Raw genomic sequence first — 17843 nt, 5'->3', positions numbered from 1 at the left:
ATAGTTCTTGTATTTGTACTAATTCTGATTCTTTTGCTGTATAGCCTTAGGTGTGCATTGCAAACATTATCTAACTGTGTATGGTAACCTACATCACAGAACTATTAGTGAACAAGGTAAAAATAATAAAGGTACAGCCAGTGCATCAGAAGGCTCTCAATGTGCATTTATTCTCACACCCTTTAGAAGTAATTACACAGATTTCTTCTCTTGACTTGCAAAGATTAAACGAAAATCACAGTGCTATGACCTGCAGGTTCCTTGCTGATACTCAAAGTAGTGCTTCTTGGGCTGGGGTTGTGGCTCAGAGGTAAAGCGCTCGCCTAGCGTGCGAGAGGCACTGGGTTCGATCCTTAGCACCACATGAAAATAAAATAAAGATATTGTGTCCACCTATAATTTTTTAAAAAAAAGTAGGTGCTTCTTATATAACCAGGAAAGCTAATGTGGTGGTGGTGTTTAAAAGTATTTTCCTCTTAAATATGTTAGTTATTTTTGCTAAGAGATTTGGTGTTTCTCTCCTGCAACACAGGTACTGTGGTACTGGAGAGCAAACACAGGGTCTCCAGCATGCTAGGCTAATGCTATACCACCCAGCTACATACCCAGTCTTTTTCTATTTGTTTTGTATTAGGACAGGGTCTTGCTGAGTTGACCTTAAACTTGCAGTTCTCCTGCCTCAGCCTCCCACATTGCTGGGATTACAGTTGTGTGCCATTGCCCAACTGAAGCCTTTCTTTGTATATAACTACCAATGATGTACTAGTGTTATGTTGAGTGTTGGTTTTTGTTTGTTTTTTCTTTCTTGGGAAGAGGATTTGAAAAAAAAATCAACATGTCAGTTTACTTTAACAAGCTCTCCTATGAGCAGCACTTGAGAATGGGGATCCTGTGCTGATACAGTGTGGGGGCCAGTGATTCTGCAGCACACGGAGCAAGCACCTGTGGCCTCTGTTCCAGTGGGGGACAGTATCTGCAAAACACATTCACAATGTCGAGCAGTAAGGGTCACGGTGGACAGTAAAACCAAGTGGAAAATGAGAGGGATGGGGAGGAGGCCTCTGCTTACACCATGCAGAAAGGAAAGGCTCTCCTGGGAGATGGTGTATAAGCAGAATCCTGAATCGCCAGATGGGGAGGCTGCACAGATCCCTGGGCAAGGAGGTCTCAAGCAGAAAAATTAAGCCCCAGGGTTAACAGTGTCCTAAGTAGGTTCCAGAAGTAGCAAGGCTGCTGGTGTGGAATGAGTACTAGGGGAGTGATGGGGACGTCAGGAAATAGCCAGCTCCCAAGGGTCAGAGCTTAGGATGGACTTGGGTCTTCATTAGAGTGAAATGGGAAGCAAGTGAAGGTTTCTGAGACGAGGAGGCAGGTCCTGTTATTTGTGTTTTTAAAAGACCATTCTGACTGCCGAGTGGAAGATAGCTTGCTGGGGGTTGAGGGAAAAAAGTAGGAAAGGAACAAACTAGGAGTATTCCAGGGGAGATGATGGTGGCTAGACCAAGGTCAGAGCAGGACGGGTCCGGAGACACCAGCATTGTCAAGTCGGAACCAACATTTGCTCAGAGCCTTTTTGTGGAGTCAGAAAGAAAGGAGGAAAGTAGTTCACAAGATGCGTGCCTGGGCAAAGAACAGCATTGAAATTTCCCAAGATGAAGAAAATGGTAGAAGAGCAGCTGTCGGGTTGGTCGTGTTTGTTTTGAGATGCCAGCACTTCCACCTGCATGTGTACTCTGTGGGAGAGTTGGGTAAACTGGTGGTATTCAAAAAGGGTCTTTGACGAAGGAAGGCAGAGGCTGGAGACCTGGGGAGAGTCCAGAGCACTCCAGCGTGTAGAAGTCAGGGAGAGAAGACTGGTCCAGCAAAGAGGAAGAGGCGTGGCCATGAAGAGTGACAGGCGGCTGCCGGGTTTCTGTTCTCGGACTAAAAGGTTCAGGGGTCACTCCAGTTGAACTGGGCTAATTGGGCTGTGCAAAATAACCACACAAGAGACACAAATACCTTTTTTGCTGTGACAGCTCCTCTGACCTTAAAGGTCCATAGGAAGAGAGCGAGAGCATGCGCTGACCCCTTTTATTGAGGAGAAGCTGTTCAGATGAGGCCAGGGGTCAGGTTTCAGGGGGCTGAGTCAATCTTCATGATGTCCACTGTCAGCAGACTGACTGACACCTGGGTAGGCCACACCCAAGGACACAGTAAGAGAAGGGGACATACACAAGGCCCTTCCATGGAAGATTCTATCCTAAACAGGGCAGGGGGTTATATTACAAAGGAACAGGTGAGCGTAGCTCCACTCATGGGGCTGTAGCAAGACACACCCATGCACAAGACACCGACCCTCGAACCCAAGAAGGGTGGGGAAAGCCCTGCCACATTTGTATGACTGAGCGCTTCAGCACGCAGTCAAGTGCAAGGTTGGTCCCCCACAGGTGGCCACTAAGCGTTGGAAGATGCAGGGTGCCGTCACTGTGTCCAGTGCAGCCGATAAACTGAAGCAGCGAAGCACAGGTTTCAGCAACAGGAAGGTGGAGGAAGTTTGGGGGAGCCAATCTTATCACTATTTCCCAGTTTCAGAACCAAGTGAGATAAGGCCAATTGGAGACCAAAATATCACCTTTATTAGTGATAAAACTGCTATTAGAGGATGCAACTTATGTCTGAGGGAAAATGGGTTTTCTGATACTGAAACTCAGTTTTCAAGGATTTGGAGTAGCACCTCTGAATCACCTGGGATCACCATGCCAAAATGCAGATTCTGATTGAGGTGGTCTTGGTAGGGCCTGGGACGGTCTGTTTCATGATCTTCCAGGTGATGTCAGTCCAGTGTAATCCCTGAAGGCAGCAGAGGTCCTGAGGAGGAGAAGGCAACGGGCCCACCCAGGTCTGAGGTCTCATTCCAAACTTAGAGAAGGGTCTAGAATGGAGCCTCAGGAGTGCCTCTGCCAGGGGGCACTGTGAGTTTGAGGCCAGTTTCAGCAACTTGGTAAGATCCTGTTTCAAAATAAAACAACAACAACAAAAAGCTGTGGGTGTAGCTCAGTGGTAAAGTGCCCCTGGATTTGTTTCCCAGTGGGGGGGGGGACAATAAGTGCCTCTGCCAGAGCAAGGTCACCTGTGAGCAGAGTATTGTTGGGAGAAAAACTCCAGCGGCAAGTTCCAAGGGAGAACAGGCAATTATTTCAGAGATGCTTACCGAAAACGGGAGAAGAAAAGGGTTAACCTTCTGGAAGGGGACATGGGGCCACAGCCTGTTTGTGTGCTAATTGTAGTGAAATGACTGGGAAGGAAAACTGGCTTTGGGGAGGAGACCAGGATGGAGAGATGACGGGAGTGACCCACTTGACTGGGTGCCTTCACAGTCTTGAAAGTTAGGTCAGCTCTAGAGAATAGAGTACATCGGGCCCCTTGAACCCTGCTGGACGTTCAGTTTGAACTGGATCATCATCCCTGAATTTGTTCTCAGGAAGCTGATTGTACCTTACAGCTAGACCTCAACCAGGACAGCACATTGCTGGCAAAGCTGATGGCACCGAGAGTCAGGAGGTCAATGGAACAGGGCTCATGTTGCTACATTACTTGTTGGTCTGACTTTTCTTGTCATTCCACTTATGATCGCATGGGGAGGGTCCCAGTCTCCCTTCAGGCTTCCTTATCCCTACACAGCCGGGTAACTCTTCTGAGCACCTTACGTGCTTGCTCCTCTGGCTTTTGGATTCGTGTCTCAGGAATTTTTGAGCACTGCGCCTTCTTGCATGCATCCAGCCATTTCAGTTCAGTAATAGGAATTGCAGCAGGGCTGGGATTTTCACGTCTGGACAACCCAGAGTGCTCACGCACAAAGGGTTCCTCCCTGGGAGGTATGCCTAGAATGCTGTTTTTGTAGAATTCAAGCCCTTGCTTTGATCTGGGATCTGGGAGTCAGCAAGCCAGACATTTTTTAAGTGAATAGTAACATGGGTTGATTTTCTTAAGCATGACATGTCGAGTATCTGTGGATTTTCTAAAAACAGCAGGTCAGGGTGAGATTCTGGCTCCAGCATGATGTGTGTCTCTGAGGGACACTCACTCCGGTCCCAGCCCCTCTCTCCTAAGCTACTTGGCCATAGTTTTCAATACTCTGGGAAAGCAGTTTTGGGTTTTTGTTTATTTCTGCTGCTTAACATAGAAATGGTAAGTCCACATAGTATGTGACAGTAAAGAAAGAAACCCCAAATGGCTTTATGATTAGATTTCTACTTGTTTGCTGGAGCAGTCGGTGCCTACCCAGAGGTGACTGAGGAAGTTCAGATGTTTAGTCACATTGACTCAGCATAATTCCTGCCTTGCCAAATCTCAGACTAGAGCAATCAATTTGTTTCCTCAGCAAAGTCTGATAGCAAGCTTTCCTTGTAACTGAGCCCACGGAAAGGGGAAGTAGTTGCAGTACAGTTGAAAGCTGTGCCCTTCAGCAAGGGCCTCTTGAGGGAGCCACTGTGGGTTCTCCAGAAACTAGTCACTCAGAGCTCAATCCACATTTCCATTTAGAGTCAACTAAACATGGTCAGTCCACAGGTATGCCCAGTTTTGCTGGAAGTCAGTCGTGAGCATGCACAATTGAGTCCTGCTCGCCCTGTTAGGAAAGGGCTGGATTTGGTTCCTGAAGACTTGGGTTAAAGTTCAGGTCTGCCGCTGACTGGCTGGGATAGTCAACTTCCTGGAGCTGTTTCTTTGTCACATGGGTCATTTTGACATGCCCGTACCTGGCAAGCAGCAGGGTCTCTGCAGTCAGGCAGGCTGTTACAAGCCCATAAAGCTCCAGCTTCTTGTCTTCTAGAAGCTTTTCCTTGCCTTTTCTGATCCTGGTCTCTGCCGTGAGGTGAGATGCTAAGCCTAGTCTGGGGGGCAGAAATGCCAGTGGTGGTGGCACCCAGCACCGAACCGACTCCCAAGAGCTTTGTACCTTTAGGCACAGCCTATGGACTCCAGAAGACCTTAGCCACAGACAAAGGAGGGACAGTGCCATGGAGGCGCTGGCTGTGGCAGTGTAAAGGAATGCGGGGGGGGGGGGGGGGGATGAACCACAAAAAGTTGAAAATTTAAAAAGCATAAAATTGAAAAAATAATTCTTTTTTTTTTTTTTTTGGTTGTGCTGGGGATCCATCGAACCCCAGGCCTTGCAGATGCTAGGCAAGGGGTGGGGGTGCAGTGGACTACACTGGTGGAGCCTCAGGCAAGAGCTGCAGACTCCTGCCTGGGACAGCTCCACTTGCTGCACCACCTCAGGGGGACAGTCTCACTAGCTCAAGGTTGGTGTGTGAAAGGTTTGGGCGATGGGAAGGCAGGGACCTGGGCTTCATCAGTCTAAATTGGGAAGCTTGGTGAGAAAGGAGTGGGAAAGCCCTAAGTTTGCTAGCCTAAGGCTTCCAAGGCAAGCAGCAGAGGAGCTAGAATCAGCATGGCAAGGCAGGAAAGGTGAGTGCCGAATTCAAGGATGACTGGGAAGCCATCTATACATGGCATGTGCCCAGTGGGACTCCAAGGCCCAGGGAGACTGAAGAATGAAGGCAGCTGAGAATGCACTTCCCAGCCCAACCACAGTGGTCAAGGTCTGAGCATAACCTCTTCCCAAATCTATGGCTCTGAGTGATGGAGACACACACAGGCAGCTCTCTGAAAGTCAAGCTCAAAAGAAAAGTAGCCTAGGCATGATGGCCACACTTGTAATCCCAGCAACAAGGAAGGCTGAGACGGGAGGATCACAAGTTAGAGGCCAGTCTGTGTAAATTAGCAAAATCCTGTCTCCAATAGAGCTGGGGATATAGCTCAGTAACAGCACCCCTGGGCTCAATCCCCAGTACTGGAGTAAAAAGTTACAGTTTACCAGAATTGTCAGTTAAACTGGAATATGGTATAATAAATGAAAGATACAAACTGCAATCCCTACACAACCACAAAGAAAAGAGAGGAAACAAAAGAGGAAAAAAGAAATACCAACCATAGGATTCAAATAGCACACACAGGCACAAAATGTAACAAAAGTCCAGGCATCGGGAGGCACACACCTATAATCCCAGCTACTCAAGAGGCTAGGGCAAGAGGATGGCAAATTCCAGGCCAGCCACAGCAATCTACTGACACCCTGGGATGTAGCTCAGTGGTGAAGCACCCCTGGTTCAATCCCCAGTGTGTGTCTGGAGGAGGGGGAGCAGTACAAAGGAACAAAGGGAAGATCTATAGAAAACAAATAGCAAAAAGCACCCACATATCAGTAATTATAGCAGCTGGGCATGGCAGTGCTTAGCTGCAGTCCCAGCACTCGGGAGGCTGAGGAGGGAGGACAGTTTGAGCCCAGCCTAGATAAAATAGCAAGACCCCCATCTCTAAGAATTTATTTTATTTATATATTTTTTTGGTACTGGGAGTTGAACTCAGGGGCACTCAACCACTGAGCCACATCCCCAGCCCTATTTTGTATTTTATTTAGAACAGGATCTCACTAAGTTGCTTAGTGCTTCACTGTTGCTGACGCTGGCTTTGAACTCATGATCCTCCTGTCTCAACCTTCCAAACTGCTGGGATTATAGGCATGTGCCACTGCACCCAGCTCAAAGAAATTTTTAAAAAAAGAAAAGTCACAGGCTGTGGCTATGGCTCAACGGTAATGCACTTGCCTGGCATGTGTGAGGCATTGGGTTCGATTAATAAATAATAAAAATATATATAAATAGAAATACATATAAATAAATAAAGGTCTATCAACAACTATATATATAGACTGGGGATGTGGCTCAGTGGTAGAGCACTTGCCTGGCATGTACATGACCCCAGGTTCCATCCTAAGTTCCATAAAATAAATCATACTTACAACCCAGCAACTGCACTCCTAAGTATCTATCCAGGGGAAATGAAAACATACACGTGGACAGCAATTTGAGTTTAAAACAATCATATTTTTCTTTGATGCTCATTTAGAAACAATCCAGATGTCTATCAGCAGATAAGCACTTGGCCATGAGGGGCAATGAAGCACGCTGTACGCCACAAACCTCTAGAAGAGCAAATGCCACAGCTGCTTCTACGCTCTCACCACACAAATCGCCCCAACCCCAGATGCAGGGGTTTCCCCCTGTACCCAGCAAGCAACTCCAGTGTTCGCTCTCGGGTGTCCCCTAATTCAGTGAACCTGTGAGCTCACAGGTTGAGGGCTTAGTCCTCAAGACTTACCCCCACTTCAGATGTCAACTGCAAGCCCCTGTGTTTCTGACCAACCAGCTACAAATCAGTGTTCCCACAGCCTTCTCCCCAGGTTGGACTAATTCACTCAAGCAGTTAACAGAACTCATAGAAACGTGTCTTCTGGTCCATTCTCAAGGAAATTTCAAAGAATATGGATGAAGAGATGCATTGGGCAAGGTATAGCTTCCTTGCCCTCTCAGTTGTGTGTCCTTTTGTGTGTCTGAAGCATGTACAGCCATGTCAAAATGTGATTAGACAGGTGCACCTTGTAATCCCAGCAGCTTGGGAGGCTGAGACAGGAAGATCACCAGTTCAAAGCCAGCCTCGGCAACTAAGTGAGGCCCTAAGCAACTTAGCGAGACCCCATCTCTAAATATAAAAAAAGGGACAGGGATGTGGGGATGTGGCTCAGTGGTTAAGTGCTGCAGGCTTCAATCCCTGGTACCAAAAAAAAAAAAAAAAAAGTGATTGGACAAAGTCCTAATGGAGTAAGGAAACCTGGTAGGACCTACCTGTTGAGATCATCTTGGTCCCTCTGCAAACATTGCTGTCTCCAGGGGCTTACCTGTCAGAAAGGCAGGGGAAGATTCTACTATACAACAAAGTAAATCAGAGGTTGCCTGGGACTGGGGAGGGAGCTAACAGGTGAGGAAACCTGGGCAGCGGGAGTGCACTGAAGCTGGATTATGGTGAGGCCTACAGGGCCACAGAAAGCCGACTCCAGCCTATACTTACAGCATACAATGATATAGCAATTAGTTGACACCTCCATAAATATATTTTCTAAAAAGAAGTCTGACGTTGGGACATAGGGTGGGTTTTTATTTGTTTGTTTTTCTTTTCCCGGGGCCAAGGACTAAACTCAGGGCTTTGCATGTGCTAAGCAAGCATTCTCCACCAAGTCCCCAACCCCAGGACATATGGTATCAAAGTAGGACACCAATATAATTTATCATCCAAGCAGAACAGTTTTTAGAATGAAAGAAATTGTTATTCATAGGTACACAAGGAGACGGAGGTATAACTAAGACCACTTTCACCAAATGGAATTGAATAGTTAGTGCCCCTTTCTGTCCCTTTTTTTTTTTTTTTTTTTTTTTTTAACGTGCTGAGGATTGACTCCAGGGCCTCTGCAGGGGCTGAACAAGCACTCTATCCCTGAGCTCCAGCCCAGTTCCAGTAATTCCCCCTTTAAAAAGCCAATGTAAACCAGCCATTCACCAGCAACAGGTAGTGCTGCCTGCCGTGCACAAGGCATATGGAGGAGGAGAGAAACACACTGAACACGCAGACACGCCACTGGCCTCTCACACTGAATGGTCTAATGGGAATCAGAGCAGAAGCCAGCAGTGACCAGCACCATGCTAAGGATGCCAGCCAGGAAGAGGGGACACCTCCTGTGAGCTGAAACGGCAAGCTGGAAGGAGCCAGAGAGGTGAGACAAGTAAAATCGTGTGTCAGAACCCCAGGCCCAGTTCTGGAGCCAGAAAGCAGTCTCTGGAACCTAGTGGACTGCAGGGAGAGGGGGAGGCAGGCGAGTCCTTGCCTCACTGGTGTGTCTGGTGAAGAGGCGCTGCACAGCTGGTCTTGCAGAGTGGTCAGTCACCCGCAGACCACCATGTGGGGCTCGAGCAAAGACAGGGCTGCTCCTCCACCTTGGCTGCGTCTCACCCCTGGGACGTAAGCCCAGATGGAGGCCCGTGGTCCCAGTCATTGTACTGGAATGCTCTAGAAAACAACAATAACTGAGTGGTGGTGCATGCCTGTAGTCCCAGTGACTCAGGAGGTGGAGGCAATCTATGGAGCCTAGGGGTTCCAGGCCAGCCTGGGCAACACTGCCAGATCCCATCTGAAAGGAAACAAACTAAAACCATGGATATTTGTAACAGGACATGCTGGACACCCCACTCCCAAGGGAATGCAGAAGCGGCAGTGAGTGAGGGGAGAGGCAGTGATGGGGGTGTTGGGGGTGAGGTGTGCCTGGCTCTGCCATCATCAAATGGGAATGTTGTTTTTTCCAGTAGAAAACAGATGATGGAGCCATGTGTCCCCAGCTCAGGACAAGCTCTGGGAACCACTTAGGAGAGCCATGCTTTTACCTCTTAGGAAGGTTTCAAAGAAAGCTGGGAGAATTTTCTTCCCAATGTAATTTGTGACTCCTCTATTTTTTTTTTTTTTTTTTTTTTTTTTTTTTTTTGCGTGTGTGGTACCAGGGAGCTGGGCACTCCCTCACTGAGCTAAATCCCCAGCACTTTTTATTTATTTATCTTTAGTCTGAGACAGGGTCTCACTAAGTTGCTGAAGCTGGCCTCAAACTTGTCATCCTCCTGCCTCAGCCTCCGGAGTCCCTGGGATTGATGGCATGTACCAACATACCCAGCATATGTCCCTTCATTCTGAGTACTATCCATTAAAAAGTGAATGGGGATAAGAAAGGATGGTCCCTCTCCTCACCCACCATGAGGGTCACAGCAAATACCTCCTGTAATGAATCACTGGTTAACAAGACAAAAGCATAACAGATTTATTTAAGCCAAGTTTTACACAACACAGGAGCCTTCAGAAATGAAGATTCCAAAGACCCTGGAAAACTGGTTATTTTTATGCTTAGGTCCAGTGAGGAATGGACAGCCATGAAGAAAAGTGGTTGCACAGAGAGTCTAACCTAGTGGTGACAGACTGAGAGGGGACTCAGCAAGCCCTGCCCAGCTTCTTTCTAGGCTTCTCTGCACAGCACTCCTTCTTTCCCCAGGGATGGGTCAGGACCCCTCTGGAATGAGGGGCTATCAGACAAGGTAGGCTGTGGAATTCCTGCCCCAAAAGGTAGGAGAACCAGGCTTGGGGGGTACTTGAGTGGTACAGTGCTTGCCTAGCATGTGTGAGTTCAATTCCCAAAACACCAAAAAAAAAAAAAAAAGTAGATTTGAGTAATATTTCTAGGATTTTATGGCTGGCTTTAGGGAAGTGGGGGGTTCTAGTCTCTATGACCCACTTTAGGGAAGAGGAATTCTGGTTTGCAGAATTCCCTCCAAAGGAGTAAGAGAGCTGAGACAGAAGACCTGAGGTCAGAAAGACCTTGATCAGGCCTTTTAGGTTTCTTCAGTCCAAAGTATTCAGCACACCAAGGTGCCGGATTTGGGGGGTTTGGTGCTCTGGGCCTCAACAATAGAAGCTAATACACAAGTACCAAATGCCAGGCACAAGTTCCCATTTGCTTAATTTAAACTTCCAGCTACCATGTGAGGTTGTATCATTTCTCTTACCGAAGGACTCGATAATTTGCCCCTGGGATGAAGCTCAGTGGTACAGTACCCTGGGTCAATCCCCAGCACCAACAAAACAAACTTTCAAAAACTTTCCCAAATCCCACAGCTAGAAATGAATGGAGGGCTGGGGCTGTGGCTCAGCAGTAGCACGCTTACCTGGCATGTGTGAGGCACTAGGTTTGGTTCTCAGCACACATATAAATAAATAAAATAAAGGTGTATCAACAACTAAATATACATATATGAAATGAATGGAACCAGAATGAGCTATCAGCGTGAACCCAAACCCATTCTTTCCCCTCTTTATCAGGCAGTCTCCAAGAACTAAAGTCCAGCATCTGATCTGACATCTGTGAGAACTTACTGCCCTACCACATGCATCTGTGTCTGAAAACCAGATGTGAATGAAGGGAACCTTGGAGAGCAAGCTGTCTCCAAGAGGCTGTTCTCCAGTAGCTCTGTCACCACGGGACTCAGCGAGTCATCTCTCAGATATAAGTTGATGCTAGGAGCCACAAGCAAATATACGATGTATGGCACCTTTGGTTGTAAAGTGACGCCAGCTAGCCACTGAGATGATTATGTTAAGATTTACATTCATATGGAAATTGGACTCCCGCTGTTCACCTTGGCCTGCACCGGACTCATGTTACGGACTCATGTTACCAGACTCTTGGAGAGTTCCCATTGGTTGGGGAAGGATAGTAGGAGGAAATTCCGGGGGAGGTCCGGGGGACCCCGGGTTCCGGGAGACGCACGGTTCCGGTGGACGCCCGCGTGGGAGGACCGGGTTTGGCTTGCCGGCGGCGGTTTTTTCAAAATAAAGTTTTGTTCCTGCTTGAGTGGCTCGTGATTCTGTGCCCAGCCAAGACTGCGGCATTTGGCGGCCCGCACGGGGAACGCCTGGAACTTAGAGGTGAGTAAAATTGCTCGCCCCTGAGGGAAGGCGACAGGACGGGTGCCCATCTCAAAAAACAATGTGTTCTTGTTTTGATTTATTTTGTTTTTATTTCAAGCTCCCTAGCCCTAGAATTTTCTCAGGCGAACTGGGAAAAATGGTTGGCTCAAGGTTTGAAGTTATTCGGCCCTGAGAAAGAGAAAATTGATACAACCATTGTCTGTTCCGTTTTTGTTTCATTCTGTTTCGGCTTTGTTTTATCCTATCTTATTGGGTTACGTTACCTTTATAGTAGATTAGAATCCAGTAAAAAACAAACCGAAAAACTGCTAAGTAAATTGTTAGAGGTCCAGACTATGGTAGAAAAAACGCTAGGTCAAGCAAAAGAGAAGGTCTCTCAAGCTAGTCAGACAGAGGAGAATTTAAAAAAAGCAAGCTTAGAGGAAAAGCAGCCATCAGGTGGAGAATTACAACAGGAGGTTGCTACTAACTCCGTTCTATCACCAGAGGGCGTAACTCAACCAACAGCTCCATCTACCGCTGAGCGGCCCTCAACTCCCGTAGTTGATGGACGGAATTCTGAGGCAGGACCCCAAAGATTAGCATGCCCTGTACTTGAGCAGGCAGGAGGGCAACAAATTCACCGTGCTTTAGATTTCAAAACAATAAAGCAATTAAAGGAGGCTGTAACGACCTATGGGCCGCAAGCTCCCTTCACAATAAGCATGGTCGAATCTGTTACCAACTTGGACATGACACCAGCAGATTGGGCTAACATGTGTCGATCTGTGCTAAACGGAGGACAATATTTGTTATGGAAGGTTGCCAATGAGGAATTTTGCATGGAGACAGCTAGGCGAAATGCAGAAGCTGGTTACCCTCAAAGAAATATAGATATGCTATTGGGAAAGGGACCTTATGAGGGTCAAAGACAGCAAATTGAATATGACCCTGGCGTATACGCACAAATTGCTGTAGATGCAGTTAGGGCATGGAAAACTTTACAGGGGCATGGAGACTTACAAGGTCAATTATCTAAGGTAATACAAGGAACTAATGAACCTTACGCTGAATTTGTAGATAGACTTATTCAGTCAGCCTCTAGGATATTTGGTAATACAGAACAGGTAATGCCATTTATAAAACAACTGGCTTATGACCAAGCAAATCATTGCTGCAGAGAGGTCATTAGACCATGGAGACATGAAGATTTAAACACATATATTAAATTATGTAGAGACATTAATGAACAAGGGCAAGTCTTAGCAGCAGTACAACAGGCTTTAGATGCCAGGCCAAAAACATGCTATAATTGTAATCAAACAGGACATTTTAAAAGGAGTTGCCCCGTAAGAGGAGGGTTTAACAAAGCTGGATATCAAAGGAATAGAATACCAGGTATTTGCCCACGATGCCATAGAGAGAAACATTGGGCTAATGAATGCCGTTCTCAAACCACCATAGAGGGTATTCCGTTATCAAAAAACGGACAAGGACCAAGTGTTTACCCACAATATCGTGGAGAAAGGTATCAAGCTCCATTGCCAAAAAACGGACTAGAGGGCCCAATGCCCCGGGGCCCCAAACCACAAATATATGGGGCAATGGAGGAACCCAACAGCACCATCAAGGTAGTGCCCAGGACACATTATCCATTAAATCCCTCATCAGACAAACTAGAGGGAGCGCAGGGCTGGACATCTGCGCCTCTGCCAGAGCAGTACTAACCCCAGAGATGGGAATTCAAATCATTCCCACAGGAGTAAAAGGACCTCTTCCCCAGGGAACAGTAGGCTTATTATTGGGACGCAGTTCTTCTACACTAAAAGGACTTATGATAAGTCCTGGGGTAATTGATCCCGATTATGAAGGTGAAATAAAAATTATAGCTAGTTCTCCAAGAGGTATATCAGTAATTTCACCAGGAGATAGAATAGCACAGTTATTAATAATACCCAGCCTGCATGATAAATTTTCCAGTTGTAATGTAGAAAGAGGTTCCAAGGGATTAGGCTCCACAGGTGTAGATTGGGCTATGCTGTCTTTGAATTTAGATTCTCGCCCAATGCTAAAATTAAATATTCAAGGACATGACTTTAATGGGCTGCTGGACACAGGAGCTGACCTTAGTGTCATCTCTCGTCAAGAATGGCCAAAACATTGGCCATTACAACAAGCCACTCAAACGCTTCGAGGCCTAGGAGTGGCAACAAATCCCCATAGAAGTGCTATGGTATTAGATTGGAGGGATCCTGAAGGATGTGAAGGAACTATACAGCCCTATGTATTAGATCATCTTCCCGTAAATTTATGGGGACGAGATGTCCTAGATCAATTAGGATTGACATTAACAAATAACATCAATCCTAACGCGCCCACTACTAGGGCTAAACAAGGCTTTAGGAAAGAAAAAAGATTAAGAGAACAAGAACAAGGTATGACAGCACCTATTCAAATAGATCAAGAAATAAATAGACATGAATTGGGTTTTCAGAAAGGGCCACTGAGACAATCAAAATTACTTGGAAATCAGAAAGACTAGTGTGGGTTCCTCAGTGGCCCCTGACTAAAGAAAAGATACAAGTAGCCCATGACTTGGTCAGACAACAATTAGCGGAAGGACATATACAACCTTCCGTATCCCCCCATAATACTCCCATTTTTGTCATTAAAAAGAAATCTGGTAAATGGAGATTATTACAAGATTTAAGAGCCATTAATAATGAGATGGTTATTATGGGACCTGCTCAATCAGGGATTCCTCAATTGTCTGCTTTACCAAAAACCTGGCATGTTTTAGCTATAGATATTAAAGATTGTTTCTTTTCAATTCCAATTCATCCCGAGGATAGTCCACATTTTGCATTTACTATCCCTGCACTGAATCATGAAGGTCCTGATCAGAGATATGAATGGAAAGTACTCCCTCAAGGGATGGCTAACAGCCCAACTATGTGTCAAATTTATGTTAATAAAGCAATCCAGCCACTTAGAAACCAAAATCCTGAACTACAAATATTTCACTATATGGATGATGTGTTATTGGCACATAAAGATAAAAACACATTACTAGAATGTTATGCCACACTTACAAACTTATTGAAAAATTATAATCTAGAGATAGCAATAGATAAAGTACAATTAAATCTTCCAATTAATTATTTAGGAGTTCTATTATCCTCAACCATGGTCCGTCCACCAAAAATTCAAATACGAGTAGATCAACTCAAATCACTTAATGACTTTCAAAAGTTATTGGGAGACATAAATTGGATAAGGCCTTATCTAGGCATACCAACAGGAGAGTTAGGACCTTTATTTGATATTCTAAAAGGTCCATCAGATCCAAATTCACCCCGCATGTTAACGCCTGAAGCAAGAAAAGCATTAAAAATCATTGAAACATATATGGAAAATATGCATTTGGATAGAATTGATATAAGTTTGCCTTTATTATTTATTGTACTACCAACAAAAAATATTCCTACAGGAGTATTTTGGCAGGAAGGTCCATTATTGTGGATACATTTATCTTATTCTCCTAATACTATTCTTACTAGATATCCTGAGGCTGTAGGACAATTAATACTCAAAGGAATAAAAGCAGCTAAGGGAGTATTTGGGATTTCTCCCAATAAAATTATTACTCCATATACTATGGATCAAATTGATGAGTTAGCTAATGAGTTAAATACTTGGGCAATAATCATGTGTAAAACTAGTGTTTCTTTTGATAATCACTTACCATCTAATCCTTTGTTGTCTTTTTGGTCTAAGCATCCTGTAGTTTTTCCAAAAATGACAAGAAAAACCCCTATCATGAATGCTCCAAATATATTCACTGATGGGTCAAACAATGGCACAGCAGCAGTAGTTACTCCTGATCAAACTTTTACATTTTTAGTACCCAAACAATCAGCTCAAAAGGTAGAGCTTAATGCAGTATTACAAGCTTTTATGATGTTTAAAGATTCTGTATTTAATTTATTTTCTGATAGTCAGTATGTAGTTAATGCTATAGTATCCCTCGAAGATGCTGGTAGGATTTCACCTTCTTCTACTGTTTTCTCTTTGTTTTCCGCTATACAAAGTCTAATCTGGGACCGAAAAGATCCATTCTTCATAGGTCATATCAGGGCACATACAGGATTGCCTGGAGCCCTTAGTATGGGCAATGAACTAGCAGATAAATCTACACATGACATACATATTTTCTCCACAATAGAAGAAGCTATAAATTTTCATAAAAGGTTCCATGTCAATGCTAATACTTTACAAAAGCGTTTTAAAATAACTAAAGAACAGGCCAGACATATAATAAAACAATGTCAAAATTGTGTGACATTTTTACCACAAGTTAATCTTGGAGTCAATCCTAGAGGACTGATACCTAACCATATTTGGCAGATGGACGTCACACACTTGCCAGAATTTGGAAAATTAAAATATTTACATGTTACAGTTGATACCTCTTCCGGATTTTTGATGGGCTCCCTTCATGCCGGAGAAAAAAACTAAAGATGTTATAGCTCATTGCTTACAAAATTTTGCCACTGTGGGCGTTCCAAAACAGTTAAAAACGGACAACGGTCCTGGTTATACTTCCTCCTCTTTTAAACAATTTTGCTCATCATTTGGTATTACTCACATAACAGGAATTCCATACAATCCACAAGGACAAGGCATAGTTGAAAGAGCTCATCAAACTATTAAAATGTACTTATTAAAACAAAAGGAGGGAATTGGAAAGGGGTATATATCCCCCAAAGATAAACTTAAAATAACCCTTTTTACTCTAAACTTTTTAAATTTAGATTCATCGGGACTTAGTGCTGCGGAAAGACACTTGTACCCCAAAAATGTACATAAGCCTAAGGTACTTTGGAAAGATATTCTAACAGGACAATGGAAAGGCCCGGATCCAGTGATAGTCTGGAATCGGGGCGCTGTCTGTGTTTTCCCACAGGATGAACAGCAACCGATTTGGATTCCAGAGAGATTAACTAAAACAATTTCTACAGAAAAAGAAGATGATTTGACTCAAATCCATAACAGCTGACATCCAGAGCTCCAGCTTGGCTATTCTTACATCTGCGACAGTGATTAACCAAGGTGGTTTTTTTTTTTTTCAATATCTATTTTATTATTGCATTTTTCCCACATCATAAAGTTCTATTTTATTTTATTTTATTTATTTATTTATTTATTTTTTGAGCTCATACAAACCTAGGTTAATGTTTTTCTGATCAGTTTTATTTTTTGACTGTGTTTTATTTTTTGACTGTGGAGTTTTTAAACATTGCAATGGAGATTTCACCTAAGTATAGTTACAAGGCCTTTATTTACTATTGTCTTATGTGTTGTATGTTGTGTGCACACTTCTGTTTTGTGTTGTATGTCTGTATGTGTGTATGTCCATATTTCTTATATGAGGAGCACTCATGAAAAAATGGATCCGAATTTTTTCTTTATTCACGTGATTTATATGGTTTAATTTAAATTAGGTAAACAGCTGTTAAGGATTGTTTTTAAAGGAGTTTAACAGATCTGTTTGTTTACTTTCACCTTTCCTTTTCATTATATTTAATAATTCTGTTCAGGATAATGTCTCTTTAGCATCATTGCCAGAATTTCCATCTCCATCCCAATTCCGGTGAAGACTGAGATAAAACCAAACTACAGCTTCTATGATAGCTATCACAGTAAACTGTATAAACTGATGCATCAATGAATATAACTCAACAAGTAATGCTCAATCAAGGACTTAATTTACTTTGGGAGGAAATGGACATATTGATAGACTCCTCCAATTTGAACTGCTTACAGAACTTGCCTGGACTATATATCAGTTGCATACATTGTAAAATATCATCTGGTGCACCGAATTGTGGTACTGCTGGCATATCTTTGCTGATGGTGTCACCAGTGACGCAATTTTTCCATAGGAGCCATCAATTGGCTTGGTGTCGTGGCATTTCTGTATCCTCCTCCCTTCTACTAGTGATGGTCTAACATTTGGGGGCCAACAGAGGTGAGGCAAAGAACCTCACCCCCCCACTGGCACCAAGGCAAAATTTGGGGGCCAACAGAGGTGAGGCAAGAACCTCACCCCCCCCCCACTGGTGCATAGGCCTATCCACAAGCATGGCTGAATGCTGGACCGGTAGTCAGTGACGGGTTGCTCTGATTACAGTGGATTCAACCTAAGACAGGAAGCTGACGCCTAAAGGTCAGTTCTCCCATGACCGGTAAGAACCATATGTTAAATTGGACAACCTACCAGGCACGGTCCCTAGCCACATTGCTTGTTGCTTAATTAAACAGAAGGGGGCAGATGCTAGGAGCCACAAGCAAATATACGATGTATGGCACCTTTGGTTGTAAAGTAACGCCAGCTAGCCACTGAGATGATTATGTTAAGATTTACATTCATATGGAAATTGGACTCCCTCTGTTCACCTTGG

Source organism: Spermophilus citellus (assembly GCF_964194105.1).
Source record: "Spermophilus citellus genome assembly, chromosome: 9".
NCBI lineage: Eukaryota > Metazoa > Chordata > Mammalia > Rodentia > Sciuridae > Spermophilus > Spermophilus citellus.
The sequence above is the reverse complement of the archived record's forward strand: the minus strand, read 5'-3'. Positions refer to the sequence as shown.